This window comes from Octopus sinensis, linkage group LG1 (genome assembly GCF_006345805.1).
Source record: "Octopus sinensis linkage group LG1, ASM634580v1, whole genome shotgun sequence".
In the NCBI taxonomy this organism is placed as follows: domain Eukaryota; kingdom Metazoa; phylum Mollusca; class Cephalopoda; order Octopoda; family Octopodidae; genus Octopus; species Octopus sinensis.
The window spans coordinates 95585209-95596617 of NC_042997.1; the positions used below are offsets into that span (position 1 = coordinate 95585209).

At 37.0% G+C, this 11409-nt stretch overlaps 1 long non-coding RNA gene across 1 annotated transcript; it reads right to left on the bottom strand.

Moving 5' to 3' along the window:
• Positions 1-462: 462 nt before the first annotated feature.
• Positions 463-10481, bottom strand: LOC118766321. The gene is made up of 3 exons (XR_005002254.1): positions 10356-10481; positions 8953-8958; positions 463-473 (listed from the first exon to the last, which is right to left on the bottom strand). It is a non-coding gene; the product is annotated as an uncharacterized LOC118766321 (long non-coding RNA).
• Between the last annotated feature and the right edge of the window lie 928 nt (positions 10482-11409).

Here is an 11409-nt window from a genome sequence, read left to right on the forward strand (position 1 = left end):
CGCCAAAGATAGAGACATTGGAATGGATACGAAAAGAAAACGGTAACTCAATATCTTTATCAAAAGTCCGCATCATAATATGGCACAAGCAAGATTTACAACTCAAACTAGAATTCCTTCAGCTCAGATTTTCTGCATAGTTCAACGGAATAACCACTTCAATCCGTCGAGCTAAACTAAATGACAAATAGATTATAGCGTCGGTATGTTGTATTTTCCTTAAAAGATATCTGCATTCGAGAAGTCTTATGTAGAAGAACAACGTTAGTAAGTTAGATTATTCAGTCAAATAATGTGAAAATAATGTGAAAGCATACTTATATGTCTACATAGTGCATTTTATAATTTGCAGTCTATGTATAGTAGATCTCAGCATTGGTGACAACCTTTGCCTAATTATAAGATAATGGTTACAGTCACCACAACACGAATGTAAGGATAAAACTCGATCTTTTCTCTAGAAAATTTCATGTCTAGTACTACACTCGATGGTGGATTAAAAGAAAGCAGTACGAATGCTTGGTGACCTCTCCGCAATATGCTAGTCTCTGAAAGTAAACGATTAATCATTTTGATTAAAACAGACGGAGTCAGTTGTGCGTCCTATTTATCGACAAAAAAGAAAAAGATGAATGAAAAGCATTTTTTAATATTTGCTATTATATCAAAACGATTTCAAAACATACTTTCCTAATGTGTATTGTACTATTCCACAATGATAAAAGAGTAACTTATAATAGTTTGCGATACACGTATCGATGTATGATGTCTTTATGTCAGTATTATGCTATTACATATGTTTATATATATAGGGATTAACGAGTGGAATACCTTGGATTATATATTCCCTAATGAGGATATAACTTCCTCTAATCACCTGTATATATGTATGTATATATATATATATATATATATATATGTGTGTGTGTGTGTGTGTGTGTGTGTGTATGTATGTATGTATGTATGTATGTATGTTTGTATGTATGTATGTATATATACCGGAGGGGAACTTTAAGAAACATACTATAATTCTATTACCCAGTTTATATTATTATATATATTTCTATGTGTATACACGTACACACACAGACACATACACACACACACACACACACACACACACCCATATATATATATATATATATATATATATATATACATATATATATATAAATAGAAGATATAACAATAAATTGAAATATTACGATGTATTAAATACATTATAATATAGGAGGCTATAGGAATTAAAAACAAAAAAGGTGCAATACATAAATAAGGGTGCAAATAACACCTACAATTGCTAGAACAGAGACTAAAAATATAACTCAAGTAGCCACTTAATATCACAAACCTCATGAGATGTTCAAGGGTCTGCGAGTGGTAAGCCACAACATCTACATCTAGCGAGATAAAACTCATAGAATGAAGTAATCTGATAAGACCATATCACATGACTTAACCAATAAGGTTTCGTTTCTTTTCAGAGGAATGACGAACGAAGAGATTCTTTCAGTTTCCGTTTACCAAAGTCACTCTCAACGCATTGGTCGGCCGCATATTTGAGTATTTCCAAATATTATGCTAATGTGTTTTCATGCAGAACTACATTTCATGAAAAAATTATCGCCAAAATTGAATGTTTGAAAGAAAAGGGGAGACAGTATTCTAAGAAAAAAAGAAGGAAATAGGACAAACAGAGGGAAGAAAGAAAGCAAACAGATGACCACAGCGCACCTGGTTTTTTTTTATTTTTGAAGAGGTCCCCTTCATTTAACCCATTCCAATACAATGGTAAATGACTAAATAAATAAATGAATGGTGAATAGGAAGAAGGATCTTCCTTCATTTTCTCTCCCTCCCTCTACCTGTCTATCAATCTGTCTGACTATCTATCTATCTGTCTATACCTACTTACCTACCTACCTACCTATATTTCTATCCATCTGTCTATCTCCATTGTCATGGAACTTCACCCCCAAAAGTAAAAACAATGTTCTCTTCTTCTAACCCCCCACCCCCCAAAAACCATGTGTTTTATATAAATGAACAAACTATTTCTACATTCACAAAATTTTAAGTGACAAACTCGAGAAACGAAGAAAGCGCTAATAATAATAATGAAGAAATATAATTATTTTTTTCAAAAATTCTGACGACATTTTTCTCAATATAATATATATATATATATATATATATATATATATATATATATATATATATATATATATATATATATATATGTATAAGGGTGAAAAGGAACACACGAGTTGATATATATGAAAAAACAAGTAAAAAATAGAAAATGCTAAGTGAACATTGCAGTACCGGTTTCGGTCATTTTGAGAACTTTTCAACTGTAACGATTAAATAATTAAATTGAGAAAAATTAGAAGAAAAGTTTTTTTAAAAGAATATTTCTATAGTAGTGTTCAGATTTAAGTGGCATTCTGCCTTTCTCTGACTCCCTTGTTTGCACTTGTGTGTTCGAGGTAGTTGTGAGTTCTTGGTAGGGTAGTAGAGGGAAGGCTGGTGAGGAAAGGGGGGTGGGAGAATCTGGGAGTGCCCTGATGGTCGTATTTTGAATGGTCAGTGGCGGCTGGCAGTCTCAGTTGAATTCAGGAGAATATTTATATTGACAGGCTTGTTTATAGAATTAGCGTAGGTGTTATACTAAAAAATATTAGTGACAAACTTAAGGGGTAGGGGGTGGAGAAGAAGAAGAAGAAGAAGAAGAAGAAGAAGGAGAAGGAGAAGGAGAAGATGACGATGATGGTGATGGTGGTGATGATTATGACGACGATGATGATGATAACGATGATGATGAAGAAGAAGAAGAAGAAGAAGAAGAAGGAGGAGAAGGAGAAGATGGTGGTGATGATGGTGGCGATGATGATGATGCCGATGATGATGAAGAAGAGGAAGAAGAAGAAGAAGAAGAAAAAACAGAGAAGGGAGAATATGAATGGGTGTAAATATAGCTATGAAGGGGCTGATTAGTAATGGATTCTATGGAGTGTAGTATTTGTGTGTATATATATTTTTTTCTTTTATTCTAAAGTTGAGGTATATTAATTGTTTGTCGTAGACCCGTTAAGAAGTGGCTTGTATTTTGTAATAAAGAGATTTTCTTTACTTATTCGTTGTCTCGAGGTTGTATCGTCCTAAATTGGTAGAGGGGGAAAATTCTGAAGTTGGTGTTTTTTTGTTGGCGCAAGTATCTATGTGTTGGCTAAAAGCTATTTTTCTGTTTTGGGGAATTTTTATCTGGGATCTGTGCAGGGCCATTCGTTTACGCAAACCATTTTTTGTTTGGCCTATGTACTGCTCTTGACACCCGGAGCAGGTTAGTGAGTATATTAGGTTCTCCGAAGCACATGTGAAGTTGCTTTTCACTGTAAAACGTTGTCCCTGTTTGAAGGAGAACTCAGAACCCTCGATTAGATAGTCGCATATCCCGCAATTGGGTCTTCCACATTTTTTTACTGTCGGCTTCTGTGTTGAAGAGTGAATTCGGGCTTGTGTAAGGAGACTTTTCATGGATCTAGGCTGTCTTTTGCTTTTTATGATCGTGTGTGTTTGGAGGATTGTGTTCATTCTGTGGTCTTTTTTTAGGAGGGGTATGTTGTGGAGGATGGTGTCGAAGGCTTCGTTATTGAGAGGGTTGTGTGTGGAGATGTATGGTAAGGCTTTTGGTTGTAAGTTTTTCTTTGATTTGGGATGTCTCAGTTCCTTGATGTTAAGTTGAAGGGCACGTTGAATGCATTTGTCAATAAGTGAAGGTGGATAGTTCCTGGTGATTAGGGTATCTTTTAGTTCTTGTAGTCGTGTGTCTCTGGTGTTTGCGTTAGAGACTATAGTGCATATCCTTTTTGCTAGATTGAAGGGGATATTCACCCTGGTGTGTCTGGGGTGGCATGAATTGAATGGAAGATATTGCTTAGAGTCTGTAGGCTTATAGTATATGTCTGTTTCTATTATATTATTAGCTTTCTTAATGAGGATATCGAGGAACTGACCGCCACTGACCATTCAAAATACGACCATCAGGGCACTCCCAGATTCTCCCACCCCCTTTCCTCACCAGCCTTCCCTCTACTACCCTACCAAGAACTCACAATTACCTCGAACACACAAGTGCAAACAAGGGAGTCAGAGAAAGGCAGAATGCCACTTAAATCTGAACACTACTATAGAAATATTCTTTTAAAAAAACTTTTCTTCTAATTTTTCTAAATTTAATTATTTAATCGTTACAGTTGAAAAGGTCTCAAAATGACCGAAACCGGTACTGCAATGTTCACTATAAAATTATTTTAGCATTTTCTATTTTTTACTTGTTTTTTCATATATATATATATATATATATATATATATTATTTTATAGGAGGAGCTTCTACAGGACTAGAACTGTTTCATGAAATCATCAGGCTTCCTGATGATTTCATTTGAATGAAACAGTTCTAGTCCTGTAGAAGCTCCTTCTATAAGATAAATTAATTTACTCTGCTATGTATTGAGTACCTTATTTACTGTGGTTAACCCCGACTCAACCCGGGACATATATATATATATATATGTATATGTGTATGTGTGTGTGTGTATGTATGTATGTATGTATGTATGTATGTATGAATACACATATATATATATGGTGAATGTATAGATATATATTTGTGTACATTCCTGTATGTGTATGTATGTGTATAACACCGTAGATTGGTACGGGTGTTCAACACGTATCTCGCCAATACCAATGTCAACTAAATTGATTTCCATCATCAAAATCCCGAAATATATTTCAGATTTTAATATAAAATTATACATTATATGTCATTTCCTCTCTGAACTTCGTCTTCACCTTATCAATATACGAGCCAACCTTCAACTCTACTAATCATAAACCAAACCCATTTCACTCAGTAACTGTTCACCTCCTGTCGTATCAGGATGAGGTCTTTGATTGTTCAGTAAATTTTCAGATAACTAAGCAGCGAATTGTTATCATACGCAAAGCTTATTACTGTATACAGCAATACTTTCCAGTCACCTCTGACCGACACATTTTCGTCTGTGCAATTTCTCGTACTATACGTGCTTCATTTCAAACCTTGCCCCCTTGCCAATCTACTTTACCAATTTTATTGAATTATTCAGCCAATTCCGCCTAAAGATTCTCTTTGTGTTTATCTGAACTTCGGCCAAATTTGTATTAAATCATACAGTAGCATTAGCGGTATAGTAACGTTCATTAGAATCGCCATCAGTGTATTTCGTCGTTTATTTGATACAATCAACAGTTAATTTTAAAGTTTACATATATTCTAGACTTAGTTATACCGTAAATGAAAAACAAAATATCTATGACTGGTTTGAACGTGATCATATGTCAGATCATTAACTTATCACCCGGGGTTAAAATCATCGACATATATATTCACCTCATTTTTAATATTCATTATTGCAATATTTAGTGCCATTCATAAGGCTGTGACCTGTGCAGAATCGATAGCACGCCGGGTAAAGTTTAGTCTCATTTCGTTCGTCTATACGTTCTGAGTTCCAGTTTCATCCAGTTCGACTTTGGTTTTTACCCTTTATGGGCCGATAAAATATGTACTAGTTAATTTTTTTTTTAGACATTCTCCAGTCACGGCGACTCCTAAGAGCTGGTTTCCCGGGATTCATGGCGTATAAATTCTCCACTTGGACAGGACAACAGTCCGTCGCAGGATTACTTTTTTTTTTGTTAGGTGAGTAGACTGGAACAACGTAAAATATTTTGCTTAAGATCACAACGCGTCGTCCGGTCCAGGAATGGAAGCTACAATCTTAGGATGATGAGTCCAATAACCACTAAGCCAAACACCTTTTGAGTACTGGGGTCGTTTAAAACGACTTATTCCCTTTTCAACGAAATTGTTGGCCTTGTGCCAAAATTGGAAACCAATATTTATTGCTACTTGTTAATATCTACTAATTTGATATCTTATTCTTCCAAAGATTTTACAATTGTTAAACTACTAATTCATTGTGCTTTTTACAACTCTAGTGGAGGTAGGGCATCTATGATCCCTACTATTCCACTCCGATACATAAATGTTTCGACTTTTATTTATATCATAATTGCGCTGTATAGCATACACTTTATATTTAAACCACTTTGTTGAAGCATGAGTCTACGCGTATGTGAATCAGCAATAAATACAGTTACTCTTGCTCGAAGTCTCTTTTCCTCATTTCCCTAAACTGAGCTCCAGTCTCTTCACTTCCATGAAAAACCTGCAGCCAAGTACAGTAATTCGTTTTATCTCGAACTCCGGCGACGAATCCTATCTAATAGTAACCATACCTGAAGATATTACCTCAGGTGATACAGTAGTGCAGTCAAGGTGGTAAATCTCAGCGCGTGTCCATCTCAGAATGGGTGTAATATAGTGGACTCAGGCAACAGGCCATATATTTGTGGCAGTCATAAGGCTACTTACATTTAATTTGGCCTTCTAGAGATGTTTGAGTCATTTCAAATATGCAGCGGTGACCTTGCTTTTCATTTCTTTGTGCAATGTATTGTCCAGCTCCTAGATCACAAGATATATGTTCTCACCGTCAACCAGGTTTCCCATTCGCTCTTGTTTGGCAATCCTATGCCCTTGCAAGCAACATTCTTTGCCGGTTACAAAGTGAGCAGTACTGACTCCGAGATCCCGAATTCCATTCTTATTCCCTGCCTACACAGGGCAGAGGTGCCATCAGTTCTCTGAATTGTTCATGTGCGCAGCCAGATAAAGATTTACATTATCCGTTGTGCCCTTTCTTTTAGATGTTAGGAGCGATTAGAGAGAGAATTAACTGATTTTTCTATCATGCAGCGTGAGTTCTCATGCAATACATTGTTAACATGTAATCTCCTTCGCTCGATAATTCAGGATGCAAAAAAAAAAATAATTAATTGAAATCACTACCATTACTACGAATATTATCACTAGTATTGCCACTATTATTATGGTTACTTTTCTCCTGGTGGCTACCTTCTGTAGCCACGGTAACAGTGTTGTTCATCGTTGTTTTTGTTGTTACTTTATGAATTGTTGGTTCTGTTTTTGTCTCGGGATAGTCTGCGTTCTGTAGCGACAGACAGAAAAGGAGCGTTTGGCAGATTGTATTTATCATCGTTACTATTGTTACTTCTTGTATTGTTCATTTTGTTGTTGCGCTTGTTTTTGTCTGCCTGAAATATTTTCTGTAGCCATAGTAAGGGATTAGCAATTACTGAATTTGCTGCAGCTACCACAATGTGTAGTAGTAGTAGTAGTAGTAGTAGTAGTAGTAGTAGTAGTATGGAAGGTGATTTTCTCTATAGAAACTAGCAATTTGAGCTGTTTTTGAATAGTTCAAAGGCAAAGTATATGGAAAATATATGTGACCTCTGCAGTAACTGTCTGGCCTCTTACGGAAACTGATGATGACAATGTATGTTATTATTGTTATTACCATTCAGACGGCGAACTAGCAGAATCGTTAGCATGATGGACGAAATGCTTAGCGGTATTTCGCCCGTCGCTACGTTCTGAGTTCATATTCAACCGAGGTCGACTTTGCCTTTCATCTTTCGGGGTCGATAAAATGAGCATCAGTGAAACACTGGGCCGATATAATCGACTAACCCGCCTCCGCCAAAGCTTCAGGCCTTGTGACTATAATAGAAATGATTATTGTTATTATCATTATCACTACCATTATCATTATCACATTTAAAGAAATGTTCGTATTTACATACGTGGTATTAGGCACAAGTAATTTCAATCATTATTTCCATGAGATAATCATGTGTCGGGTGAATGAATTTTGTGAGTACATTTAGAGATTCCGTTCCCTAGTACATATCAGTTTGGTTTTCGTTTTGCTTTCTGATTAAGTTTTCCTATTTTGTGGAGCTACGGCATCTATCATCTATTGTTATTTTGCGAAGGTAAGAACAATGGATCATACTACTCTAAATATAGACCTATGACTTCGAGAACAGAAATGAGAGAGGGTATCTGCCCTTGATATTTCAGGAATATCTTAGACGTTTGTGTTCCTCGAATATCCTTAGACGTCCACCTGTGTCAGAAGGACAACAGGACCCTCATCCCAGTCTTTTTTCTTTCCTTTTACTGTTGTATATACTATGTATGCATCCTTTTGTTTTATAGTATACTGTAAATACATTTAGATTATATATATATATGTGTGTGTGTGTGTGTGTGTGTGTGTGTGTGTGTGTGTGTGTAAAATAGATATTTCGTATTTGTATTTGGTTTGCAAGATTCTAGATGTGAATTCGCGTTTTGAAAGAAATACCATTGAACCTTGGGTGGGGCATTATGCCAGAAATAATAAACACACGCACTGGTTCGGTTATTTATTGTCATTGTTAGTTAATGGGTTAGTTACTGCATTAACCAATTTATCGATTAACCGTTATTTTACTACTTTTTTTTCAAACTCATATGTTAAACACTTTGGTCAAACCATAAATCGTTCAAATGTTCAGTGATTGATAGTGTTCTTATATCATTTATTTTCTTGACAAATTATTTTCATTGCATTGTTGCAATCTCTTCTGTAACACATCTCTCTACTTGTATTTCTTTTCAGCCTATGTTCTCGGGTTGGGATACATCCAAGATCTGTCCGAGACGTGTATGTGAGTGTTTGTATATCTGAAAGTATGTGTGTTTATACATAAATGTGCACATCCGTATGTGAGTGTTTTAGATACTATGTTATTTTTTCATACACATGAGATAGCATTTATGGTTTTCTCTGTTTTCTTCGCCAACGCACATGTTCATCCATATAGCGTTTCTCTCAAAGATAGTTAAACCGCCTTCTTCGTTTCATAAACCTCTCTCTATACAAAGCTGAAGTTGTCTGTGTATGGCAGGTTTGGTAACCTTCAACTAACACTATCTCCTCCGAGACCCTGCGGCGCAAGTTGACCAAAATTGAGAGTACGATAGAAGAAGGCTTGCTCTTCCTTCCCTAGAAGAAAAAATTCAAATCGAACCATGTTAAGAACAAAAATTATTTACATCAAAAAGGTCCTTTTTTTTTCTATGAAAATCCTTATTTTTTACTGCTGTGTCGCCATTTTTCGGTGTATTTCAATCAGGAAAATGTTCACTTAAAGAGAATAACAAGCTACATAATGCAAAATTTTACTTTTCAAAAATTCCAATTCTAAAGGTTCGAAACAAACCCGAGCAACGCCGGGCGATACTGCTAGTATTGAATAAATTGATATCTATCTTTGCGGGAGCATGAGCATGCGTACGCGTGCGCGTGTTCACGTATGTATGGGAAGGCATGTGTGTACAAGCGTGCATATCTGTGTTTGTGTGTACATGTGTGTGTGTGCGTGTGTGTTTGTGTCTCAGTGTGTTTTTATGTATGTGCGTGTTTGTATGTATGTATTTGTATTCATATGCGTGCGAGCTCCTCTGTGTTTGTGTGTGCGTGTGTACTATTGTATGCGTGTTTCCGTGTTTGTGCGTATGTGAGCATGTGCGTGTCCGTGTGGTCGTGAGGGCATGTCTGTTTCCTTGTTTGTCTTTGCATGTGCATGTGTGTGTGCGTGTGTCCGTTCTTGTGTGTGCGTATGTGTGCATGTGTGTGTGCATCCATGAATCTTTGTAAGGTCTCTGCTTAATGAGAGTATTTACTATTCAAAGCCGGTCGTGTCTCGTCTATCCAGACTGACTCTTGCTATCTGTCGTAGCGATTCGTCGTCCGGGAGTCTAGACAGGAATTGTATGCTAATTCGGTTCAGCACACCAACATGTTTTTTTTTTGGCATTCTTGTACAGTATTGAGGTTAGTCTTTGATTCCTATATTCCTTCCAACGTACATTTATACTCTCGGCCTAATTTGTCGCCATTTTTACCTATGTATGCAGTCTTCCGGATTTTACAATCATCATTCATGCAGGTTATTCGTTAAACCACATTTCTGGTTTTGCAGTTGACATCGGGGATATATTTGCACACTACACAGTCCTCCTCTACACGCGTGAGTTTTCTGAAGGGTTATGTTTTACATATTATTAACATGATGGATCACCCTGCTTTTTCCATGAGTTTTATGTTCAACTTGTTATCCTTCAGGATTTTTCTAAATCTGCGTGCTAGTTCCTCGTGTGATGTGGCTTCTACAAACACCACCCCTTGGAACTTGTTAGCATTGCACCACGTGTTCTTTTTTATTTGTTTTATCATAAGTTTTCCGTATTTTATTCCACTGCTTACTACGGTAATTAGGTTGTGCTCCATCGGCATCCTTATTCACAATCTCTTTCAACTTCTTGCAAGACCCCTGTACACTTGGATTCTATCTTTCTGATTGTATCCCGAAAATTGCATGCGATGCATGAAGTCTTGTGTGTGTTTCTGTTTCTCCCAAGGTTTGCACAGGGGGGATATATTTTTCATTATTGTAAGTCGGCTATTGACATACTAACTTTCACATAGTGTGATAGAGCCGAACTCCTATGTATCACATATTTCGAGGACACAGGTTTCATATAGTGTGAATGGAGAAGTTTGACCTTGTTATTAATAGTCTCTAGCCAAAGCTCTATGTCAAGGACCGGGAGTTTCTTGTTTGGGTGCCTTGTTGGGTAACTTATTGTTACCCTGATGCTTTGGTGTACGGATTTAGCGATGCGCTGGGTGCTTTCCATCATGATCCACTCGTTAACTTCAGTTTGACTGTTTGATGGTATCCTGACTATGATACCGATGTCAACCACATATCTCCTGTAAGTCCGATTGCTACCGAGTGTTCCTTAAGAGCTTCTTTCAGTTTCGTGTCCTACCAGGTAATGAAGAGGGCCGTCACGTATCCAGTTACACTGACATCGATGGCTGCCCCCTGGACTTGCATATATATAGCTTCTCATTGAATTTAACTATGTGGATCTGTTGGGCGGTTTTTAGACTTGTGTCCGCTGCACTTGCAATCCTTTTCCGTTTCTGGACGTTATCAACGAGTCGTGGGTACGTGCATTCCATCCACATCAGCGCTTCTTGGTGTTTTTCGTAGCTGCTGATGTGATTGTTGGTGGCCTAACTTGTTCCGACCTGGTGGGGCAAAATCTACTAAGGTAGTGGTAATCTAATTATTCACTGTCGTAAACGAGTTCAGGAAGAGGCCCAGTTCCCTCGTGTTCACCTCACGGAAAACTACTTCGTTTTCGGAGATAATTTCCACACATCTTTCTGCGCCAAATTCAATGTCGATAGATGGGTAAAGTGATACCACATCCATGCTACCTACCATACAATTTCACAGGTCGTGGGAGCGGTTACATTCATTAAGCCTGCTAAGGTGGTGCTCTGTGCTTTCACAAACATCAGGAGACAACT